The 22,300-nt window shown below is 37.0% G+C and overlaps 1 protein-coding gene across 10 annotated transcripts in view; it reads right to left on the bottom strand.

The window, feature by feature from the left end:
* The window catches only part of znf536 (zinc finger protein 536), a 374,641-nt gene that overhangs the window by 251,101 nt on the left and 101,240 nt on the right, over positions 1-22,300 (bottom strand). For 6 of the 10 annotated variants that reach the window (XM_055208275.2, XM_055208292.2, XM_055208265.2 and 3 more), the window contains one exon: positions 11,865-12,033. The gene's annotated coding sequence lies outside the window, so the exon portion shown is untranslated. The remainder of the gene's footprint in view (positions 1-11,864; positions 12,034-22,300) is intronic. The other 4 variants (XM_055208283.2, XM_055208322.2, XM_055208311.2 and 1 more) reach the window with 1 other exon arrangement.

Raw genomic sequence — 22,300 nt, 5'->3', positions numbered from 1 at the left:
CACGACCAAACGTTAGCGATTGGTTATGGCAGATTCAGGGTGACTCTGGGCAGATCCAATAGTTTTAAACTTCAACAGAGAACCCTCCTTAACGGAAGTAACGCTTTGCAATGGAGAGTGGCCAGACTCTTTGTACAAATGAAATGAATGTACGAGAGTCTGGTAGGACCAGGCTAGAGTGAATGCACCGTAAGACAATCATAAAATCTTAATTCTGGAAAATATGTCTTGCTTTTTGTTATAAAAAAATATAAAACAAGTCTTACAAACACATTGCACACTTGATTATAAATCTAAATTTACAAAACTGGGTCTTCATTAGTCTTGGCAATGTTAACTCCTTTTGAGATAGTTTTACTAGTAACAAAGATAACTTATAACTTTCTTTCCATGTCCAATTAGATTTTTGTGCTTATTTTAAGAATAAAACCCAATTCAATTTTTAAAAAATGTTAAGAAATGATAAATATGCATCTTTTTTAAGCCATCTTCATGTTATGTTTGTGTAATTTTAGTGTTTAAAAATTCATTTAAGACTAGTTGGTTGTGTGAACATATACATTTCACAACTTGTTTGATTCTTTTTCCAGTATTTCTTATGGTCAACAAATATAAATACAACAATGGCCATTGTACAGTATGTAGGACAATTTATCTAAAAGGTAACACAGAATAATATATCCCTGTGGCTGTCAACACATACTGTACAGCACTTTATATGAATCTTAAAGGGGACATTTCACAAGACTTTTTTAAGATGTCAAATAAATATTCTGTGTCCCCAGAGTATGTATGTGAAGCTCTAGCCCAAATATCACATAGATAATTTATTATAGCATGTTAACTTTGTAGGTGTGTGCAAAAATGTGCCGTTTTTGGGTGTGCCCTTTTAAATGCAAATGAGTTGATCTCTGCACCAAATGGCAGTACCGTGGTCGGAGAGTGTAGATTAGGGGACGGTATTATCCCCTTCTGACATCACAAGGGGAGCCAAATTTTTAACATTTCATCTTTTTCACATTTTCTAGGTTGATACAACCACTGGGGACCCAGTTACAGCACATAAACATGAAAGTTCAAACAAAAGTTAATTTCTTTTCTTAAAAGAAATGTTCTGGTTTCAATCCAGGTTCAGCTCAATCGGCAGCATTTGCTGCACAATGTTGATTACCACACATTTTTCTGACTTAGCCCTTTCTTTAAAAAAAGGGTTATGCAATTTTGCTTTCGTGATGTTTTTTCTTCATTTGAAATAAAATATGGGTAACACTTTACAATAAGGTTGTATTTGTTAACATTAGTAAATGCATTAACTAACATGAACAAACAATGAAGAATATAGTTTTTCAGCATGTATTAATTCCTGTTCATGTTTTACAAAAAAATTAATTTATTCTTGTTGATTATTGTTCAATTACTGTCAGTTATTAATGCTAGTTCACGGTACATTGATTAATGTTAACAGATACAACACTTGATTTTATAAATGTATTACCATAGTAAATTCCAAAATTAACATGAACACAGATTAATAAATGCTGTAGAAATATTGTTCATTGTTAAATCATGTTAACTAATGCATTAACTAATTGTGAACAAATACAACCTTATTGTAAAGTATTACCAATATATGTAAGCTTATATTTATTTATTGTGCTTAGGGCTGTCACAATTATGACATTTTGCTGACGGTTAATTGCCTTATAAATTGTGACGATTATGCCAATTAATTGTCTGTTGTATTGCTTTGACATTTAATACTCAAACTTTTTTTGTTTGTTCATGAAATAAATGTATTATTTAATTTTTTATTAAATATTTTGCAAAAATATTTTATTAATACACAACACATATTTAAAAGCAATTATTTAATATATCTTTCAAAAACTGAAAATTCTTAATAAGAAATAAACACAATAAAGTGTCTGCAAAACAACAGAAAATTAAGATTAGCATCCTTCATTTCCCATAATTTGGAATTGCTGTTTTGGAAATGTATGTTTTGCCTGGCAGTTCATACTGCTAATCAAAGTTTTGCAGCATTTTTTTAAATGCTGTTTTTTCTACTGTATTGAATTGCTTTGCAATGTATCACGTTATCTGACCCTGTCTCATTTATACAGGCACAGCAGCTCCCCTTGTGTTTTTTAGAGAGATGTGCAATCATTGCGGTGATCTAAAATCTTGGCGATGAGGTCAAAGAATCGCGATGAGACGATTATTTCATAATTGTGACAGCCATAATTGAGAATTTTCACCTCATTTCAGTTTTTTGTGCATCTTGTAAAAACTTCTAAAATAAGCTTTAAGGTTAAATATTCTAGTACAATGCAATCTTCACTTATTACTTATTATTTAGTGATTATAAATCGTGAAAAACACATATGACGGTAGCAACTACTATTGCAAATTATGTGACATAAACTAAGACTGTTGAATATTTTAATCAAAGTGAATTTGGCCAACTTTCTGGTTCTAACCGAAAATGCGCCAGGACTAAAAATTTTACTTGTTCATGAGATGCTAAAAATGGTGTCTTCCAAGAGAATCAACAAAATTACTAAAATAATATAACTAAAATACTAACTAATATGTGTTCAAATGTGAGGACAAACAACAGTACAGTATGGGGGCTAGCAAGACTTTTCAAGCCCCAAAAATGGGCCTCTGGTCAGACAATTTGGAGATTATTCCAATTACACATTTTTAAATCAAGTTTAAACCAGTGCTATATTTCCTCCTGTGTCATATCAGTTTGGTATCACAAAGCATTGCCAAGGATGGGTGGATGATGCGATGGAGAGAGGAACAGAGAACAAGGGAGAGAGAGCGAGCAGCAGCTTTAGGCCAGGGGGAAAGCGAGCAGGTGCAGGGAGGGAAAATTACTACTATAAACAAGGCTAGTCCTTGTAATTTATCATTAATCTGGCTGTCTGCGTTCCCAGCTTTCAGCTTCTTTTGCATGCTGATATCCATGTCATATTTTTTATCGGAGATTTGTTTATGCTTTTATCCTTGTCCCTAGCCTATGTACTTACTGCTATGGCATCAGCAAAGGACAGATGAGGTGTGTGTGTGTGTGTGTGCGCGTGCGAACACAGAGAGAGAGTGAGATAGACTGTAATGGTATTAGAAAATAGTCAAATCACACACATTAAGAAATTTGTTTTATCACACAGAAAGGCAGCAAAGATCTATTCAGCTCACTTCAAAGCAAGGTGTGCAGCAATATCAGCTAATGCAAACAGCCGCAATATCATCTTATCAGCACCTGCCTAAAAGTGGCTTCATTTGCTTTAGTCATGGAAGTTTTATAGAGCCCAATGCTGTGAAATAAATCTACGTAACAACACTTTATTACACGTCAGGACTCACTTGTCTCTGCTGGCAAGTGTATTGTATTAAGCAATGATACTTATTAACTGGAAACAGACCGTACTATTATGTTGGTTCACAAGTGTCTAATAACATCCCATTGGGGACAGCTCACACGGCTCTCACAACTAGAGTTTGTCTGGAAAGAGTTGATCTATGGCGCTCGTTGCAAAAAAGACAGCATACTGTATGAGAGATCGAAACAGATTTTTATTAAGAAAAAAAAAACACAGATAGTGGTCTACTTCTGCTAATTATAGAGAGGAAAACTTTCCCAAAGAGCATTTTTAATGTTTATTTCCCCCCCTCGTTTTATAGACAGATGAAACGAATATGACTTGTTTCCCTTTTCGAATTTGACTTTGTAATTCTCTGTCCTTGTTTATTTGCTGTAATTTACAAATGGAAAAAAGTGCAGAAGTTATTGATTCACGACCGTAATTGTTTAATTATTAATCAGTTTAGCGCTATATTAGCATTTGTAATATTGCAGACGCTCATGCTGAGAGGTTGAGAAGCTATAATGCAGGTTGTGGTTTGCTGCTCTGTGACATCTGAGATCACCACAGAATCTGTCACGCACACATGCACACACACACACACCCCACTCCCCGTGTAGTAATTTATTACCCCTTTCACACTCTTCAGTCAATACCATGGTAGGCAGGCACCAGCTCAATACTCTGATTATTTGATAAAATTCAGACGTTGCTGATGTATGGTTAAACGCCCAACACGGATGCATTTATCGATAACTACAACCATATCTCAACAAACTGTACAACACAGATACACACGTCCACCTGTTTTGCCCGACCCACGTACACTGATCTCCATCCTTTTCTTTTTTGAGTGGGTTAACATTTATTTCCAACGTGCTGTTGTATTATAAAACTGTATCTGTTCTTACAATATATTTTTGTGTCCATTTATTTGACTTAAAGGGATTGTTAACCCCCTCCCCCATTATGTCATCATTTATTTACCAAATTGTTGTTCAAAACCTATATGACTATGATATAAAAAAAAAATGCCACAAAATAAAATAAAAATGGTTTTGTGTATTTACCAAGCGTGCCGCACAAGCCCTGAAAAGTGAAGTCTAAACGTCTCAATCGCCCCCCAGTGACTGGTCCCAGTATAGGTCATAAACCCCGCCTCTCCATGTTATTCAATGGGACTTGAGACCAACTAAACAATTTAATTACACTTCAATTATCTTTTTTCCGAAGCTGTTTTCTGTTATTTACTGTAGTTTTTATCACGCTGATGTAAATTCAAATGTTTGTTTTTAAAATAAGTTTGTTTTTAGTTAGTTATTTAATGATATAAAAACGGTGGTATCACGTCATGATTGACAGCTATGATATTGTGTGATATGCGCATTTTGCTAGAGCGAGGGCGGGGTCTTGATTTTGCGGCTTTACTTCCTGCTCACTACTGCGCAGGACTGGTCCCGAAATCGCTACTGCGCAGACTCAAGACCCAAGATGTCAGTGCAGTATCGGGACACTGGCGGCTTCACTTTTCACCAATGGAAGAGAGCGAACAGGCGTCGTTCATCTTTTTTTTACAGTCTATGGTATTTACAGTCTAAACCCCTATTCGAACAGGATTAGTTTTCCAAATAACGTTTGAGTTTTAACGTGTCCCCCACGACATCTGTGATTTTTATGTACCGATTCGGATGGGGTTATTCCACGTGGGAGTGTCTGTTCCATGTATTTGGGCATTGCAGAAGATCTCATGCTCTGGATGCACGTGTTTGTGATGTTTAATATTTCGCTTTAAATGTACAATTATTACAGAACATGTAATTTATTCATTTAATTTTAACAAATCAAAATAAAACATTCAAATCCTACTAAAGTAGCCTATGTTTTTTAAATAAGTGGCTGCTTATAATAAACCCAAAGAAATGTATTATCTTTATTAATTAACATTACCATTACAGTATGAACAGAGTTTCTAACCTTATTACGTTACTGATATTACAGTGGCCAGTCTTAACAGCGTTTAATATTCAGCTCGTCTTGGTTTAATTTTTTTATTTCGCCGAATGGGAAAAAGCACCCATATCGAAATGAAATATGGGACTCAGGAAATACAATATACCTGCGTTAGTAAGACCTTACGGCAGATCAAATTGGCCAAAACACAAAATGAACAGCGTTTTCAAAAGATATTGCGGGCAAACACGGACATTTGCATCTGGACGGGATTAAATTTGTCAGAGGACCTCTGAGTTCGGCCAAAAACAGTAGGTAAATTGCTCTGGAATTCTTACTGAGGTCGTCAGAGAGAAACACAAACATGGCCGATTCGGACGGGACCTCGGAAAAGCACAATTTTCTCAGAGGTCACCCTGTTAAACTAATCCTGTCCGAACAGGGCTTAAGTCAAAAGGGGCCAATGTTTTTTGGTAACTTATGTTTTCAATTTTCATCAGTAATTAAATGCAAGAAAAAACTTATTAATACAGCTTGAAACTTTATCACCACTTAATTTAATTTAAAGAATTAAGGCACCAGCTAAACTTATGTGTTTAATATTGGTTTTAAATGATTTTATGTTGTAAGGAACAACTGCCGACCAATCACTTACCCAAACTAACTTTATTTCTCATGATCGTAAATAATGAGGAAGCATTTAAAAACCCCGAAAACGTTCCCAAAACACCCCAGTTAATTTCCCCCCGTCCCATATTTTCTCCCAGGCCCTGGTTCACTCCCTAATTCTCCATATTCCTCCTTCAGTCTGTGTGAAGGACAGGATTGATTAGCATGCCGCATATTCATTTGCATACTTTTGCACACAGATCACTCTGAATGAACGGCGGCGTTGTTTTCTCGGTTTTTCGCTCTCCAAAGGTGGGGGAGGAGAGGGTGGAGGGCGGAGAGGTGCTGGTGGTAGAGGTGGAGGGGGGCTCGTCTTTTCAAGGAACACCCCCAGAATTAATGTTCCACACCTGTGCACAGTGCGGCAGTCTTTATCAACCATCACAGGTGCGCCACATTAATTGTGGAAGAGACCATTTTGTTTTCTGCAGGGGTGTCCCATTTGGCAGTCAGCATGTGCACCCAAACCTGAGCTAGTTAATGTGGTTTACAGAGTGTTCATTTTCCTCTGATATCAATTTTTCTTTTTTCTGCTCTCCGAGGACTGCACATAGTGCACAATGCATAATATATAAATAGCCTCTCTATTTCAAAGTAGTGATTAGTGTAATGCTTGTTTGGCATATTTTCCCGTGTGTCTGTATGTGCGCGCACACGCTGTCATGTTATGAAGTTTTCGTAGTTAGGTGATCTCAAAAGTTTACAGAACCACAGACCGTGTCTCTCTCACTTTCTCTCTCTTTCAATCTCCCCCAACATCTGCACGTATATGAAGGCGTACGTTTAGTGTAGCAACTAGTCTCTCGATGCCTGCTGTAATATGTGCTTATTGCTGGTAGCTGAGAGTGGAGAACTGCACACCTGCAGGCCTAAAGGCCAAACGCAGCAGACTGCCCCCCTGGTGACAAAGATTACTGCAACAAAACCCCAACCTCAAAGTCAGACCTCCAACATCCGTCCTGCAACTGGAGCATCACTACACACTCAATAATACAATAATATTGCAAGTCACACAATCGCAGAACAACGCTCACAGCAGCGATTCAAGATCCCCTAAAGATTTAGGAGATTTTGTTCTTTTTTTTTCTTCTGGGTTTGTCCAATAATGAGCAGTAAAAGGTCAGTGGACCATTGCTGCTCATTCATTCGTGGCTTATTCTTCTCCTTATGCGTGATTACCCCTCAAATGGTTAAAGGTAAAAAAGAGTAAAAACAACGGGCTCATGTCGCACTCTTCAAACACAGAGGCCTGAACATTATTTATGGCATATTATATTAATGACATACCCAGACTGAATGATTTTTTTAAGTTTTTAAATAAATGGAGATAAGGAAGAAGGAAAAAAGGGGACTGCAAACAGAAAAACAGTGAGTTTTCCCCCCATGAACCATTTTAAACTTGGTAATTGACCTTCTGTGGCATCATTTACAATGACTCATATGAAAGCCCTAAAATGATAAAGCTATACCATGTCAATGCACACACAGGCATAGAAACACACACACACACCCACAGGGATAATAGCTTTAACTACACTAAATTGTCTCCTTCATTTGGATGGCAATGGCGACCTACAGTCTCCCCGGCTCACCCTTTGACAAAGGGGGTCATCGCTATGCCGGGGAAAATGAAACCCACTAGATATTGTTTGATTGGATTTGCCATTGCCAGGTTTTGAGATCATTACAGAAATTCATTTGAAGTGTGGCAGAAAATGAAACTCGCCTGTTTAATTATTTTTTTCAACACGGCATTTTTGCCCCCTTTTTTTCCCTTTCGCTGCCGTTTTTAAATCATCTGAAATATTAAAGACCCAACACTATCCTTAAAATGCATCTTCGACGGGCTGACATACCCCCCGTTGTCGGAGGGAATGAAACAAATTTAATGACTCCGCCATCATTCTATTCCTGCTCTTAAAGTTATATTTCCTCCTCCATCTCTCACATAGAGAGATATAACGACAGAGGATGAGAGTCAAAGAGAGAGAGAGAATTTCAAACTAAATGTGCTCATTCTAACATTTCAATAAATTGAGAGGAAATGCATTAAAGTTAATCAGACCAACCACATTGTGGTTAAGACACGTTGCCTGGATTATGGATTACTATTAGCTGGATGAAAACCGATTCTTTCATTTAAATTCTGGGTTCCTCATCCCGCTAAAATTAAAAAGGAACTAATACTTCTTGGAAAGAGTTCTTTATTCTTCCTGCAAGCTTCCTTACTTTCTCTTTAATCTGACATGGAGACAGGCTATATGTGAAAAACAAGCAGCGTGAAACACATAGGTGACTTGTGTGTTAGTGATGACCTTTAATAAAGACTATACGAGCGGTCGCAGCAAAATATTGCAGCCCTTCGATAGGTTTGAGTTTTATATTATCTAAAGAAAATAAGCAAAGATGCAAATTTTACATGCATCAAGGGTCTTGACATACTTCTATTTCTCTATAAATCATTCTGACTTGACTTTGTGGATAATAGTGTACAGGCTACAAAATTAAATAATATAAGATTATGAAACTATTTATATTTAAAGATGTGGTTCAATGGTATTTCATGCATTCTGACTTATTAACACAGTTGTAGAGTTGTTTCCTCATGCTAAACGTAGGCAAAGTGTCAAAAAAGCAGTTTTACAGAGTATTTCTGTGCCGAATGTACTTCGCCAGGGTTCGTACAAGTTTTTTTCGATTATGGGTCAAGCTGACGTTTCAGGGGTTTCTATACGTATCACTTCTTTTTATGGGCACTTCCCCCAGAAAACCCCGCCCACCCGTCGATCAGCTGGAGACGATAGAACTTAAAAACATCAGATCATGCGACAGCTTTGTTTAATTTCAAAACTCAACAATGGCATGAAAAAAGAAGTGTGTTTTTGGATGTACGGAGAAGAAAGTCGGCCTTATGGAAACAATGGATATAGTTTATTATCCGGGGTAGCAGCGGAGTTTTGCGTGTGTGTTTGATGCGCTGGATTTTCCCAACCAGGTCATGAGTTGCATGCGTTAAGTAAGACTTCTGTGTTATGTTGGAAATAGGCAAGTGCATATTATATAAATGACACAAACATGTAGTAAATCATAAGTTATCCAGTCAGTGTTGCATTGTTGCATGACTCGTACTCGCTCCTCCCGCGATAGTAACTCCACCTTCTTTATTTTTTCGTACGTAATCGGAAAGATTCAGTAAGCAAATTTTTCTTTTATAAATCTGATTCTAACTAAAGACTCTTCGGAGATATAAAGGATGTAATACTACTCTATAGGTACTCCACATTAACATTAGTAATGCAGAAACAGCATGTGTTATGTGAGCTTTAAGACTGTGCATTTTTTCTTAGAAAGTGACACATGTTATACAGCTAAGACAGGTTAAGGCCAAAATATAACATTCGGCTATTTTTTGTGTACTGGAACTTTCACGTCTAGCTACGTGAAGAGACACAACAAGAAAACTAATCGACAACTGAGCGTCCAGAATATAAATAAATAGCACTTGAAACGATGCACTGTTGCAAAGATGAATTAAACAGGAACCAAAAAAATTCCCATCTGGGATTGTATCCTGTGTTTCTATCTTGCTGATACTGAGGGGTCTGGATGCTGTAATGCTGACAGATGTGTTTTGACATGCAAGAGGAGTAGATTTCACAGAAATATTTAACACATGGAACTTTCCCCAGCTTAAGCGGAGCACATGATGTTTATGCCCTGAATTAATCGGTAAAAGGCAAGAAGGTCAGTATAAATGTGTATGTGTAAATATATGTGTCTAAAATAGTTGTATTTGTGTGTGTTTTACCGCTTCAGAGCAGCTGTGCATGTGTGTGTGTGTTGGGGGGGTTGCTGTCAGCACTGGATGGTGTATGTCAGCCTTGACTAGACTCTGGCTCCAGTATATCACAGGCAGCAGGCAGCCCACTGCAGATACAGCCAAACTCTTTCACTGTCAATAAACTCGTGTCTTCATTAGAGCCGCAACCTCTCAGTTCTCACCCAGACACACAGGCATCAAAACAAGCCACCGGCCAATCCTGAACGCCTAAATTTGTCATCAAGCAGCGTATTAATGTATTTACATTTACGCATTTTGGCAGACGGTTTTATCCAAAGCGACTTACAGTGCATTACAAGGTATACATTTTATCAGCAGGTGTATGCCCTATAATGGAACCCACTAGGTTTTAGGCTGCTAACGCAATGCTTTACCAGCTGAGCTACAGGAACACCAAATATATTCATACCACGGGGCTGTTGAATGCTGTAATCTGATTGGATGTTCCATGGGTATGCATTATTTTCGATAAACGCACACCTGACCTGTCAAATGTTTTAAAATAACCACCAGAGCAGTGTCTTACCGTGGGTTCACACCAGCCGTGTTTGAGGTGTCAAAATCACGTGTACCGCGCCTAGTTTGCCGCTTGAACAGTTTGATTTTACTCGTTTCATTCGCGTGTGAAAGTGGCGCGTGAAATTCTAGTCATCGAGACATTCACGCGGAAATTTGCGTCATGGGAGGGGCTTCTGCGACTTTGCTTGCTTTATGTAATCACGTCACTACTAGAGCAAGCTCCTGATTGGTTAACGCGGCGTGTTTTTCCGCCAAAGTTGAAATTTTCCAACTCGCATGTTTGCCGTGGCAACGCTAAATAAGCGCCGAACTAGACGCACAAATGAGGCGGAATCGCATCTACCACGCCACGCTAAACGCCTCATTCGAACCGCAAGACCTCCAGATGGGCGTCAACGCATCTTCACATTGACTTAACATTGAAATCACTCGCGCTTGACGCCTCTACCGCGACTGGTGTAAATGCAGCATTAGCAATGTCTGTGGTAACCATGATATAAGGAGAACAGTTATGCGTGGGTTGATCCGAAATGAGCGGGTGCCTGCGGTCCTGAGTTATCCAAAAATATTTTTAATGATTTTCGGGTCGTGGTCGGTCGGGTCGTTTGAAATAAAGATGCCAATTAACTATTTTAATAATTACTACTTTTAAAAAATGCGAGCCAGGTACAATATTTATTTTTAATTTTATTTGCAGTCCGAGTTGCGGGCGGTTAGTTGAAAACGTTGGGTGCTGGTTGTTTATACATTGACCCGCGCATCATTGAAGCAGAATAACTGACTCCGGTCCTCTAAATTATTTGAAAATAATGCACAACCTACACTTTGCATCGTGCCGCATTACTTGGGTGTGCATTATTTTCCAATAATTTAACGGCCCATCGTCAATTATTCCTTACATATAACTCGAAAAGCTTTTTGGCACATTAGGCAATGCTACCTTATTGAGAGATTGTAGCTTTTGCATCAATATGAGCATCAAATAACGACAGTTCCAGTCTCACGAAATTACGTACCTATAGTCACGTAATTTTTTTATTCTTTTTGTGAAATTTCCACGATTTTTCGTGATCGTATCATTGTCACGTATTGGTTACTCAACTGCTTTTTCTTTTTTTCTTACCATTGTCGCTTCGGTTTAGGGTTAGATTTACATATAATGACATCCTTACCCAAACTCAACTCTAACCCTAACGCCAGGTGACAATGGTTTAAAAATCAGAAAATATAAAAATCAGAAAAAATAGTATAAACAGAAATTTGTGGTACGGTCACAAAAAAACACGGAAATTTGTGACAGTATCACAAGAAAGATTAAAAAAAATTATGTGACTATAGGTACATATTTTTGTAAGACTGGGTAGTTCTCAAATAGATTCCTACCACATCTGTTGACATAACAGGTCACTCAAAGAAACATAATTTTTTTTTGATAGTACCTGTGAATGGCATACCTTTAGTTCTGTTTATTAATCTAGTAGTAAGATGTATTAACAGATAAAAACAATTACCCATAACACCTTCAAACCTCACACGATGGCTGTAATAACTTTACAGGTGGGGGGACAGGCTTCAGGGGGCATCTAACTCGCTCACACTTTTTCTGGGCAAGGTCAGTCCGCTGTAATGTGCTCACCTCCACGCCTTGCTCATTACCCTCAATAGCAGTTGATGGATCTGCTGAAGTAGAAAAAAATTGAGAGGGGAAAGAGAGAGAGAAAAAGGGAGAGAGAAACATCACTAACATTTATCTCCACATGCTCCCATCCTGGCTTAAATCAACCCATCAGCCTGTCCCAGAACACTTAGTGCAGAGGTACATATCAATGGTTCCCGTTGCACCTTGGCTTCCTCTGTTAGCAGCCTAATCTATCTGGGAGGATTGTATTGAACGTTGTATTAGGATCCTCAAGATATATATCTCAGCCGGCACAAACACACTTTGGCATGGGCATATACAACATTTCGACATTTTGCCCTACTAGCATTCTCAAATACCCCTTCATACCTATGCTCTCTCTCTCTCTCTCTCTCTCACACACACACACACACTGGTATAACTATCACTACAAAGAATTTCTATTGGCTGGTGTGGTTTTTAACCACACAGACATGTATACTATCTATCCAATGTGTACATACATACCCATACATATTGCACACATACCACCCCTTCTCTTTTTTTTTGACATTTCATTATGTTATATGACTTTAGGCCCAGTGGCTGGAAAATGACAATTATTTTGCTCCAGCAGCTTGCTATTAAGAGAATCGCTGAATACGTCGAGTGGCGTGTGAAGGAGCCACAGTGGTGCACAACAAGAATTGCTCACAGAAACAAACACAGAGCCTCTGTCTGTAATACATACACACAGAAACACACAGCATCAAACGTGCTGGACTGTGGCCGGAGCACGTGACGAATGGTCCTTTGGAGGGAGTTCAGAAAAATATCAGTCAGAGCAAACAAATGCCTTTTAAATGCACCCAGCTACCTTTAGGAGGCCAGCTTACTGAATTAAAGGAATATCTAATGGTAGTTTGTTTGGCCTCCTCATAAATTCGACATAAATATATATGAGAAAGAAAGAAACATGCAACAAGCTAATAGAAACGAATGAACTAGTCAACCGTAAATTTGCCATTCGAGATATGCTTTTTCTGATTGGAAAGGGCATCTGCTATCTGCAATATTGATAATACTTTTCAAATTTCATCTGCTTTTGTTTGCATTCTGGGCTGCCTGTTTAAACACACTGGGAATTATAATGAAGCCAAACATTATCTCCCAGTTGTTCAAGGCTGAACATATAACTTTATCGTAAAAACGATTCTCAGTCCTTGGCTGGGTTGTATCTTTTCCATTAAAGCCTGGCTATCAGCCGCTGACAGCGAGGCAGCGAGTCGGCACTGGGTTGTCCACATGTGCCGGCCAAGTGGCGTGAAAGTTCCCACTTTCATTTCACCGTGCTTTTTCACGTATGCCCATGTGTGTTAGAGGCGTGAAAGGCGGAGCGAGAGATAAATATTCCGATATATGTTCCGACACCCATTTTCTCTTTCCGATACCGATGGGCTCAGGATATCGGCCAGTAAGGCATGGGCCGGTATAAGATTCTGGTGGTATGATAACCTTTAGCAAAAATACCACGTGTTGCGGTATTGCCATTGCAACACTAAAATGTGTTATTTTCAAATGCCAGATAAAAATAAAGCCTTTAAATTATAATATGGTTTCAAAAAATATATAATATTTTTGTAGTGTATATTAAATGTAAACATCAAATCAATCACATGACTTAATCATTTAATGAATTTTGTATAAACACAGCTCATACCTTTGGAAACAATATCACAAAACGCTTTAGTGGTTTTGAAACATTGACTGTTTAAAACCTCGGTATACCTTGAAACCGGTAACCAGCCCATGCCTACGGCCAACACTGGGTACTGATCCGATACCTGTGTCTGTATATACTACTAGCTCTGTATGAACTGACAGAATTATTTAATGGTGTGTTTCAGACTAATAAAACATGAACAAATGCATACTGATTGTTTGAGAAATGTTCCACGGATGTTGATTATTTTTCGGTAAACTGCACACCTAACCTGTCAAATGTCTTAAAAATAGCCAACAGAGCAATTTTTGTGGTAACTGTGGAATAAGCAAAATAATTGACTCTGGTCTTTTAAAATATTTAAAAATAATGCACACACGCAGTGCATAACCACCTTGGGTGTGCATTATTTTTGAATAATTCAACAGCCCATCATCAATTATTCCTTACATTGCAACAAATAAAACTAAGAATATAAAAATATTACATATGAAGAAAATAATCTCTTTAAAGAGCATCTATTTCATTGCTAAAAAAAACAATGTTATTTTGTGTATTTGGTATAATACAATGTGTTTGCATGCTTTATGGTTAAAAAACATTATTTTCCACATACAGTAATTTTTTGTAGCTCCAGATTTCACTCTCTTCCTAAAATGCCTCGTTTGGGATCGTTTATAGTCCTTTAAAACTCTGTTGAAAAAACTGTTAAGTGTTGAGTTAAGTATTAAGTGTTGGGCCCTATAAAAGTCCATTAAAATGAGGAAAAATCCTGCAATGTTTTCCTCAAAAAACATAATTTCTTCTCGACTGAACAAAGAAAGACATCAACATTTTGGATGACATGGTGGTGAGTAAATTATCTGGATTTTTCTTTTAAGAAAATGGAATATTCCTTTAAGAAGAAATGAGTTCCGATTTGCAGTGTTAGCGTTAGCTATAGTGGGCATAACTAGGTTTTGTTTAACAAAATTGTATCGGATCGATGCTTGGGTTCAAGGGTTTTTCCCTCCAAATTACTTTTTTTCCCTTAATAAAATGTGTTTTTTTTTCTTCTCTGAGTTTTTTAAACCCCTATGGGGTCAGCTAACATTGGCTTAAAGGCGGGATGCATGATTTTTGAGAAATACTTTGGAAAAGGGAGTCCGGCCAAGTACCAAAACAAACTTGTAGCCAATCAGCAATAAGGGGCATGTCTACTAACCGACATCATTGCCTGGGTTGCGTATGTGTGGGGAGGATCTATCAAAAGAAGGTCCAGATCCTACTGTTTGTTTAGATGATTTTAAATGTCAACATTGGCTTTCAGAGATCATGCACACCGCCTTTGAATTAGAACCCTCTTCTATATTCTACATTATTACTATGTTTGCTAGTACAGTTTAATCTAAGGCAGTGGTTCCCAACCTTTTTAGCCCTAAGTACCCCCACAGCCCTATCAGTAAGGCTCAAGTACCCCTTCATCGAAACTAAACCAAAGTTGTGTTTTAAAGACAAATAATTAGTAATTTTAATTAATGAATTTATTTTTAAAATTAAAGTAAAAAGCACTGACTGATGAAGCATGTTTATTTCAACAAACCACTACCATTGCGATCAGTGTTTGCATTTTATCAGCTCATTTGCATTTTAAAAGACACACCCAAAAACGCCACATTTTGCTCAGGCCTACAAAATGGCAATTTTGACATGCTATAATTAATTATCTGTAGGGTGTTTTGAGATAAAACTTCACATATGGACTCTGGGAATGCCAAAGACGTATTTTACAAATTAAAAAAAATTCATCAAATGACCCCTTTAAGGGCCAGATTTACTAACAGCTTACGCAAACCATCATATTGGCGTTAAATAACGACTGAACTTACTAAAGACACGCAATAGATATTTAGCTCTGAAAAGGTGTTATTTTTGCGACCTTATTGCATATGCATTTGTGGAAGTTTTCCTACATTAACATTAATGCGAGGAGAGTATTACATTTTGCCAGAGGAACATACTTTAAAATAAATATATAGTTTGCCAAGCCATGCTATGTTTAATTTGCTGGAGAAAAGAGGAGGAGAAGTCACGAGGAGAAGTAAAATCAGGTATTTCAAAACTTATTTTACCCTTCATCTTTCGTCCTCCGGTTCATAGTGTACTTTTACTTAGCTGGAATTTCACACTCTGCAGTCCGCATTTTCATTGCGATGTCCTGCCGAGGTCTCTTATTTGCGACCCTGTACTAATTTGCGCTGCTCTTAGTAGATTGCAGTGGTCATTAGAGAAATGTGATTATGTCATTATTGTGCCTGTGTATTTTATTTGCGCCTTTGTAGTAAATCACACGCAAATTTTCAACTCCGGCGCTTATTTGGAATTGAGCTCTTACGTCCTTTTTAGTAAATGCCCTAAATTTACTAAAATCTCAATTTAAGTTACTGATAATTAAAGTGTGCAAATAAATTAAATTATTCTGTTCAAATATAAAGAGAATCAAAATGTGTTAAGGCATTCTCTATAAATACAAAAGACATCATACGGGACAAAATATGTTAGCCAAAAACAATGCAAAAGTTTTTTTGCATAATTTGAAAATGCAACGGCAGCGGGAATGAATATTATAACATTATTTAAACATTAATTATAGTTAATAAACTTTGTATCTTTAGAAACTATTTAGGTTCATTAAAAATAGTCAGATCGTTCTTGAGTTGGACATCGCTATTGCGTTTTGGATCATGCAGCGCATTTACTCTTGACGGCTAATTATATTAATGATAAGATTAAAATTACAAAGTTGTCCTTTTTACAGTGCTTTCCTCACAAAAATTAATCGTAGGTCAATGACTGGACAAACGAAATACATTTTTATTAAAAGTAAATGAGATCAAAGCAAAATGTAAATCTTTTCGCGTACCCCCTGGAAACTCTACACGTACCCCCTGGGGTACGTGTACCCCCGGATGGGAATCACTGATCTAAGGCACTGTACTCTGCAACTTTTGTTGTCCACCAATTTTACTGTATTTTCTCTTGCTTTTATTAATGTAAAGCAGCTTTGAAACAATTAAACAATTGTGAAATATATAATATAAATAAATTGACTTAGATAGCGTTTTTGTGGAATCGGCGGCATTTCTTGAAACAACCCAAATAAATATGGTTGGAAGGTCTGGAAGTTTGTATGAGCATTTTCATGAAGTCTAGAATTCAAAAGGAGAGTTTCATTTATGGATCATCAATATTTTGTGCAATGCTATTTTTAACACACTGAAAAAAATTATTCATTGAATGTAATCAATTTTTTTAAGGTAAGTGGTTGCAATCAATTTATTTCAGCTACGTTTAAACAAAAGTTTTATATTTTATTTTACGTTACTAATCTTTTTTGTTTAAATGTAGCTTAAATAAATTGATTGCAACCACTTACCTTAAAAAATTGATTAAATTCAATGAATCATTTTTTCAGTGCAGTACAGGGATGGAAATGGAGTGGATCAGTGGGTCCAGTGCCACAAGAGCCTGGACTGCCAGGCTTCCCAAAACTGTAGGCAGCAACACTTATATATTTTTAACACTTATATTTTTGTCTTTATATTGTGCAGTTAACAACTATTTTTGTTTTGTGACAGTTGTTCATGAGACGCTTGTTTCTCCTGAGCCATTAAACAGCCAACTGGTCTTTAAAGAAATCCACCAGGATCCTTCTGAGACTATATGGTATTGAAATTTATCTTTTCACACTGAATACAACTGAAAGACTTGTACACAATTACAAAATCTGCAAATATTTACTGTTGCTCAATAAGGCAACACTTTGCATTAAGAGTCAGGTGTATGTAAGCCTTTAAACAAGATTGTTGAAGTCAATTATTATTTTGTCTTTGATACATATGTTTTGTCTATAAAAAATAGACAAAAATAAAACATTTGATTTTAAAACAAAACAATAACATTGACAACGATCATCCTGTTCGAAAATGTTCACACACCTGGCCTCTTACCTATAAAAGTCTATAAACATAATCGAGCTAGTTCATGAAAAGCTTGACCCCTGAGAAATTCCTTCCACGGAATGACACCGGCAACACTGGTGGACCACTTACCCCATTAACAGCAAGCTAATCTCATCAAACATAGACACGTTCACTCCCTCCCAGCTGTCTTTCTCTCTCCTCAAGTTCTTGCCTCTATCAAGTGCAGACAGAGACCTTTCAGCTCACTCTTCATCCATCTAGTGAGAAATGAGTGGTTTTGCCTTCACTCCAAACATATCAAAGACAGATTTCCTAAAGACATACAGCTGTTCTGACAGTATGCACTTACAGTGTGGGCAGGAAGGGGAGAAAAAGAAATAAAAAGCCCGCTGTGGACACAGACACAAGACTTACATCACATCACTATGGGTCTGTTAGATGTGTCTCAGCCACAGGCCCCATGGAGATTGGGTTATCAGGCGCTGTCAGTGCCTAAGTGGATGCTGCACAGCCCAAGGCAGTAGAAAACTCCCGGTCTGTGTGTGCTTCGCATAGGGTAGCGGAAGAATCAGTTGTGCCTCAGTGACTGGATGAGGTAGGATAGCTGGCTTCAAGCATGCAGAAATCATACCCCTCGTATCATGCCGAATGTGACGTCATGCACATCCACAAAACCAGTAGTATTAAGAGATTCTTTGCATTGCTAGAGCTAGGCACCCGCGGGATCCCATTGGACATGGTTTCAAGCAGGAATGACTGATGAAGTAACAGTTATTGGGTAGTCCTGCAGGAAACATACAAACTGGTCCAAACTTGCAGTGCAAATATAGTAAAAATTGGCTTGGTGAGTAAATAAAATGTGGTTGGTAACTTTACAAGGAACTGTAACATAATACAGGGTTTAAATGATCTGTCATTCATGTGAGTGAATTAACTTAAGACACGATGAGATCAGATGCAAAAGATGCCACTGAACACAACCTCAATCAAAAATGACCAATTTCAGCATGTTCATTCATCAAATACTTTCACTTCAAATCCATTTAATTCCAGCCCCATGCCATTCAGAAATAAAAAGATTTTTCAGCAAAGTCCAAGTGCACAGAGGAAGTGGATGAACAATAGTGTGCGTCAGTGATGCGCAGGTTGATCCAAAATAAGCGGGTGCCTGCGGTCACCCACAGTTATAAGCGGTTAGGAGTCATCAAAAAACATTTTTATGATATTCAGGTCACGGTCGATGGGGTCGTTTGAAATAAAGATGTCAATTAATTATTTTAAACAATAACTACTAAAATGCAGGACAGGAAGTGGATCGAAAATGTCAGTCAGGTGCAGGTTGTTTATACATTGACCCGCACATCACTGACGTGCGTATGTCATGGATGTGTTTTTACCAAGTAAACAGAGTTTTACTGAATATATTAGGATATTAACCAAATTTGAGACCATTTTACATTTATTAGGAAAATTACTTAGACTTTGTTAGAAGTGGAGATTTTTTGCATGTACTTAGAGGGTTTTGCAGCAAAAGACAGTCAAATTTGTTAAATACCAACAAAATGACTAAAGTGAAAATGAGTCATTTTAATGACTGACTTATAACCTCTACATTGTCTTTAAAGTGAAATCACTGAACCTAAACATAAGAGCTTGATAAAAAATGCTAATTTACAAGAAAACACGCACTTAGAGGGTTTTGCATCTTAGGTCTGCATACATATATAAACTGTCTAAAGATCAACATATGTTGCAACCTAAAGTTACACATCTAAACTTTATCTTTTTCCCTAGAATATTCCCTGGATTATGCTAAAATAACAAATACGGTAGAAATAAAACATATAATAATACTGCGACAGGTGCAGTTACACAGAGAGAGACGTAAATGTAGATTCATCTCACATATGATACAAAAATAAAAGCTGAATAATCCCACCGTCATAAGGACAAATAAACTTTTTTACATTACATTTTTACGCTAAAATAATGCGAAATACAGTTTCATGGCCAATAAAAGATATTTATGGCTGGTAAATGTTCTCAAATCACCCACCATCGGCAGGTGTGGCAAAAACTTAATATTGGGCCCCGCTTACAACCGTAAGCAATAAATGCATCCTGAATCAGTATTTATAAGGGAAATATTACATGCAAAGAGAATATTTATCACAGCCTGAAAGAAAAGGAACATTAAGAAAAAGACACAGATGGGGGGTCTTAGGCGTTTCTATCCACAGACTTGATTCATTGCGGCATTTAATGCATGTAAAACCCTTTATGAAAGCAAACAGAAAGTAAGTGATTACATCAGATTGTTAACATGCTCCAGTCACGCACCAAGTAAATGGCACAAACAAGACAAGTGTGCTCGCTGGAGGCTCTGCAGACTTTAGGCCCCCGTACCAATGCTCATCACAATGTACCAGAACTTACAGACAGGCCAATATTTCACGCATTCAGAAAACAAGGCTTTGTTGAGGTTAAGGGTAAACACATGTGGCTCAAACTTTGGATATGTTTCAGTACAGTCTTTTGATTCCAGCATCTTTATCCCGATCCTGGCAAACAGAAAGAAGTCTGTGTCCAGAAGAATACAGCCAGGACTCTTTGTGTTTACCCATGACTCTCACAAGAGTCCTTCTGCTACCATCATCATCTCAAACAGCTGGGGCTTCATATAACACACCATAATGCTAGTTTGGGTGTGTGTGTGTGATTTGAAGGGTAAATTGCTTAATGATTTCTGGGAAAACTATAAATTGGGGTACCAAATAAGCACCATTACCACAATTTGATTACCATACAATTGAATTAGAGGGTAATCATCATTTCTATATATCATTATATTGAAATGTTATACAGAATTAGTTCATGCGGCAGGCTGTGGGGATAAGATACAACCATCTAAAAAAAGGATGAACTGTAAATCTAGCTTTTAGTTCCCCCGTTTAAGAGCCAAATATGTTGTTTTTCTGAAGGCTGTGACACACCTTTAAAGAGAGAGAGGGTGAAAAGCTCAGTCTGAGGGCAGAGGAGTAATTAAACAATGCTTCATCAGACAAACACAGCTCTCGCTATGTGATTAAAACTCGCACCTGTGCAAGCGCACACCAACGTTCCTGTCACTTCAACGGGTGCAATGCAAAATCATAATTGCAGACTCCAGGCCATATAACAGGAGATGTAAAAACATCTGCTCTGTTCTTAATGGCCAAACATGGACACATGGATCTTGTTCCATGAAACCAGTCAGGATACACATACTCGGTGTCTAAATATTTGCACTCTACTGCTATAAGGTATGTGGGTCAATGACAAAACAAGTATTTTTGGCAAAAACATACATATAAAAAAACTTTTCCTGATTTTTCACTTAGGAACAATGTATTTAAAAAGTTTAGTTCATTGAAAAAGCATTGCATGTACTTTAATGATTTTTTTATACTACACTGTAAAAAATACTTTGCTGCCTTGTTGAATCAACTAGGATTTACAAGTCATTTAAACTTACTATAATTTTTCTTGACTAGAGATGAGTTGTTATAACTACAGGTGAGTTGTTATAACTTATAAAATTAAGTTGAATTTTCTCAACTATATTTTATAAGTTGTGACAACTCATCTCTGTTGACATGACCTGTAAATCTGAGTAGATTTAACAACAAATTTTAAGGCAGCAAAGTATTTTTTACAGTTTATGTTTTAATATCCTAAATCAAAAAAATTTCATTGTCTAATTGCCAGATAAGTTTTAATATGCTACCTGTGTCATGCTCATTGTTTATTTATTTGATAGTGTCATTTAAAATTATAATCCTTAAAATAGTTTGATGGTGTTTACTTACATTTGAAAACTTTAAAATGTACAATTTTTTAATAAGAATTATAAACATCCTTATCTTGCATTTGTAACAACTAAAATTATTAGCTAAATTGTTTGCTTATTAAAATAATGAAAATTTGTGGGAATTCATACAAGAACAAGTTGGCTATTTCTTTTGAATTCATACAAAGTGAATTGTACAAAGATGTCCAATTATTAGAAACAAACAGTAATGATACCCCACCTCTTACCCCAATGTCATGGGACAAAAGTAAAACTTACAAAAAAGTTGGTTGTATGAATTCAAACATCAAATCAACATACATTTTTATGTTACTTTAACTTTAAAAAATTATGTTAAATCATTTCGACTTGTTTTTATAAGTTATGTCAACTTTTTAACAGTGAAAGAAATAGCCATCTTGTAAAATATGAACATATTGCCACAAGATTGTGTTTGTAGTAGCAGAAAAAAACCTGCACTGTAAAAGAGATGAACTTATAAAATGAAGTTGAATTTTTTTTATCAAAATTTTAAACTTCCTGTGTAGCTCAGTGGTAGAGCATTGCGTTTGCAGCGTAAAAGGTCATGGGTTCGAACCGAGAGGCAACCTTCCGATCTCTCTTATGAAGTCAATACGGAATTGTTTAGTTCGGTTTAATCGTAACAGAGTTTGATTGCTCAGTTGGTGCGGTTCGTTTGGGCAGGTGAGAATGCAGCAATCGAACTCTCGTGCGCACCAAAAGCGGACCAAACAAGCAGACCATACACTTTCAAACAAACTCTAGAGTGGTTTGTTTTGTGGTGAGAACGCGAT

The sequence above is a fragment of the Misgurnus anguillicaudatus genome, chromosome 21, assembly GCF_027580225.2.
Source record: "Misgurnus anguillicaudatus chromosome 21, ASM2758022v2, whole genome shotgun sequence".
NCBI lineage: Eukaryota > Metazoa > Chordata > Actinopteri > Cypriniformes > Cobitidae > Misgurnus > Misgurnus anguillicaudatus.
Note: the sequence above shows the minus strand (reverse complement) of the source record. Positions and strands in the feature narration are given on the sequence as shown.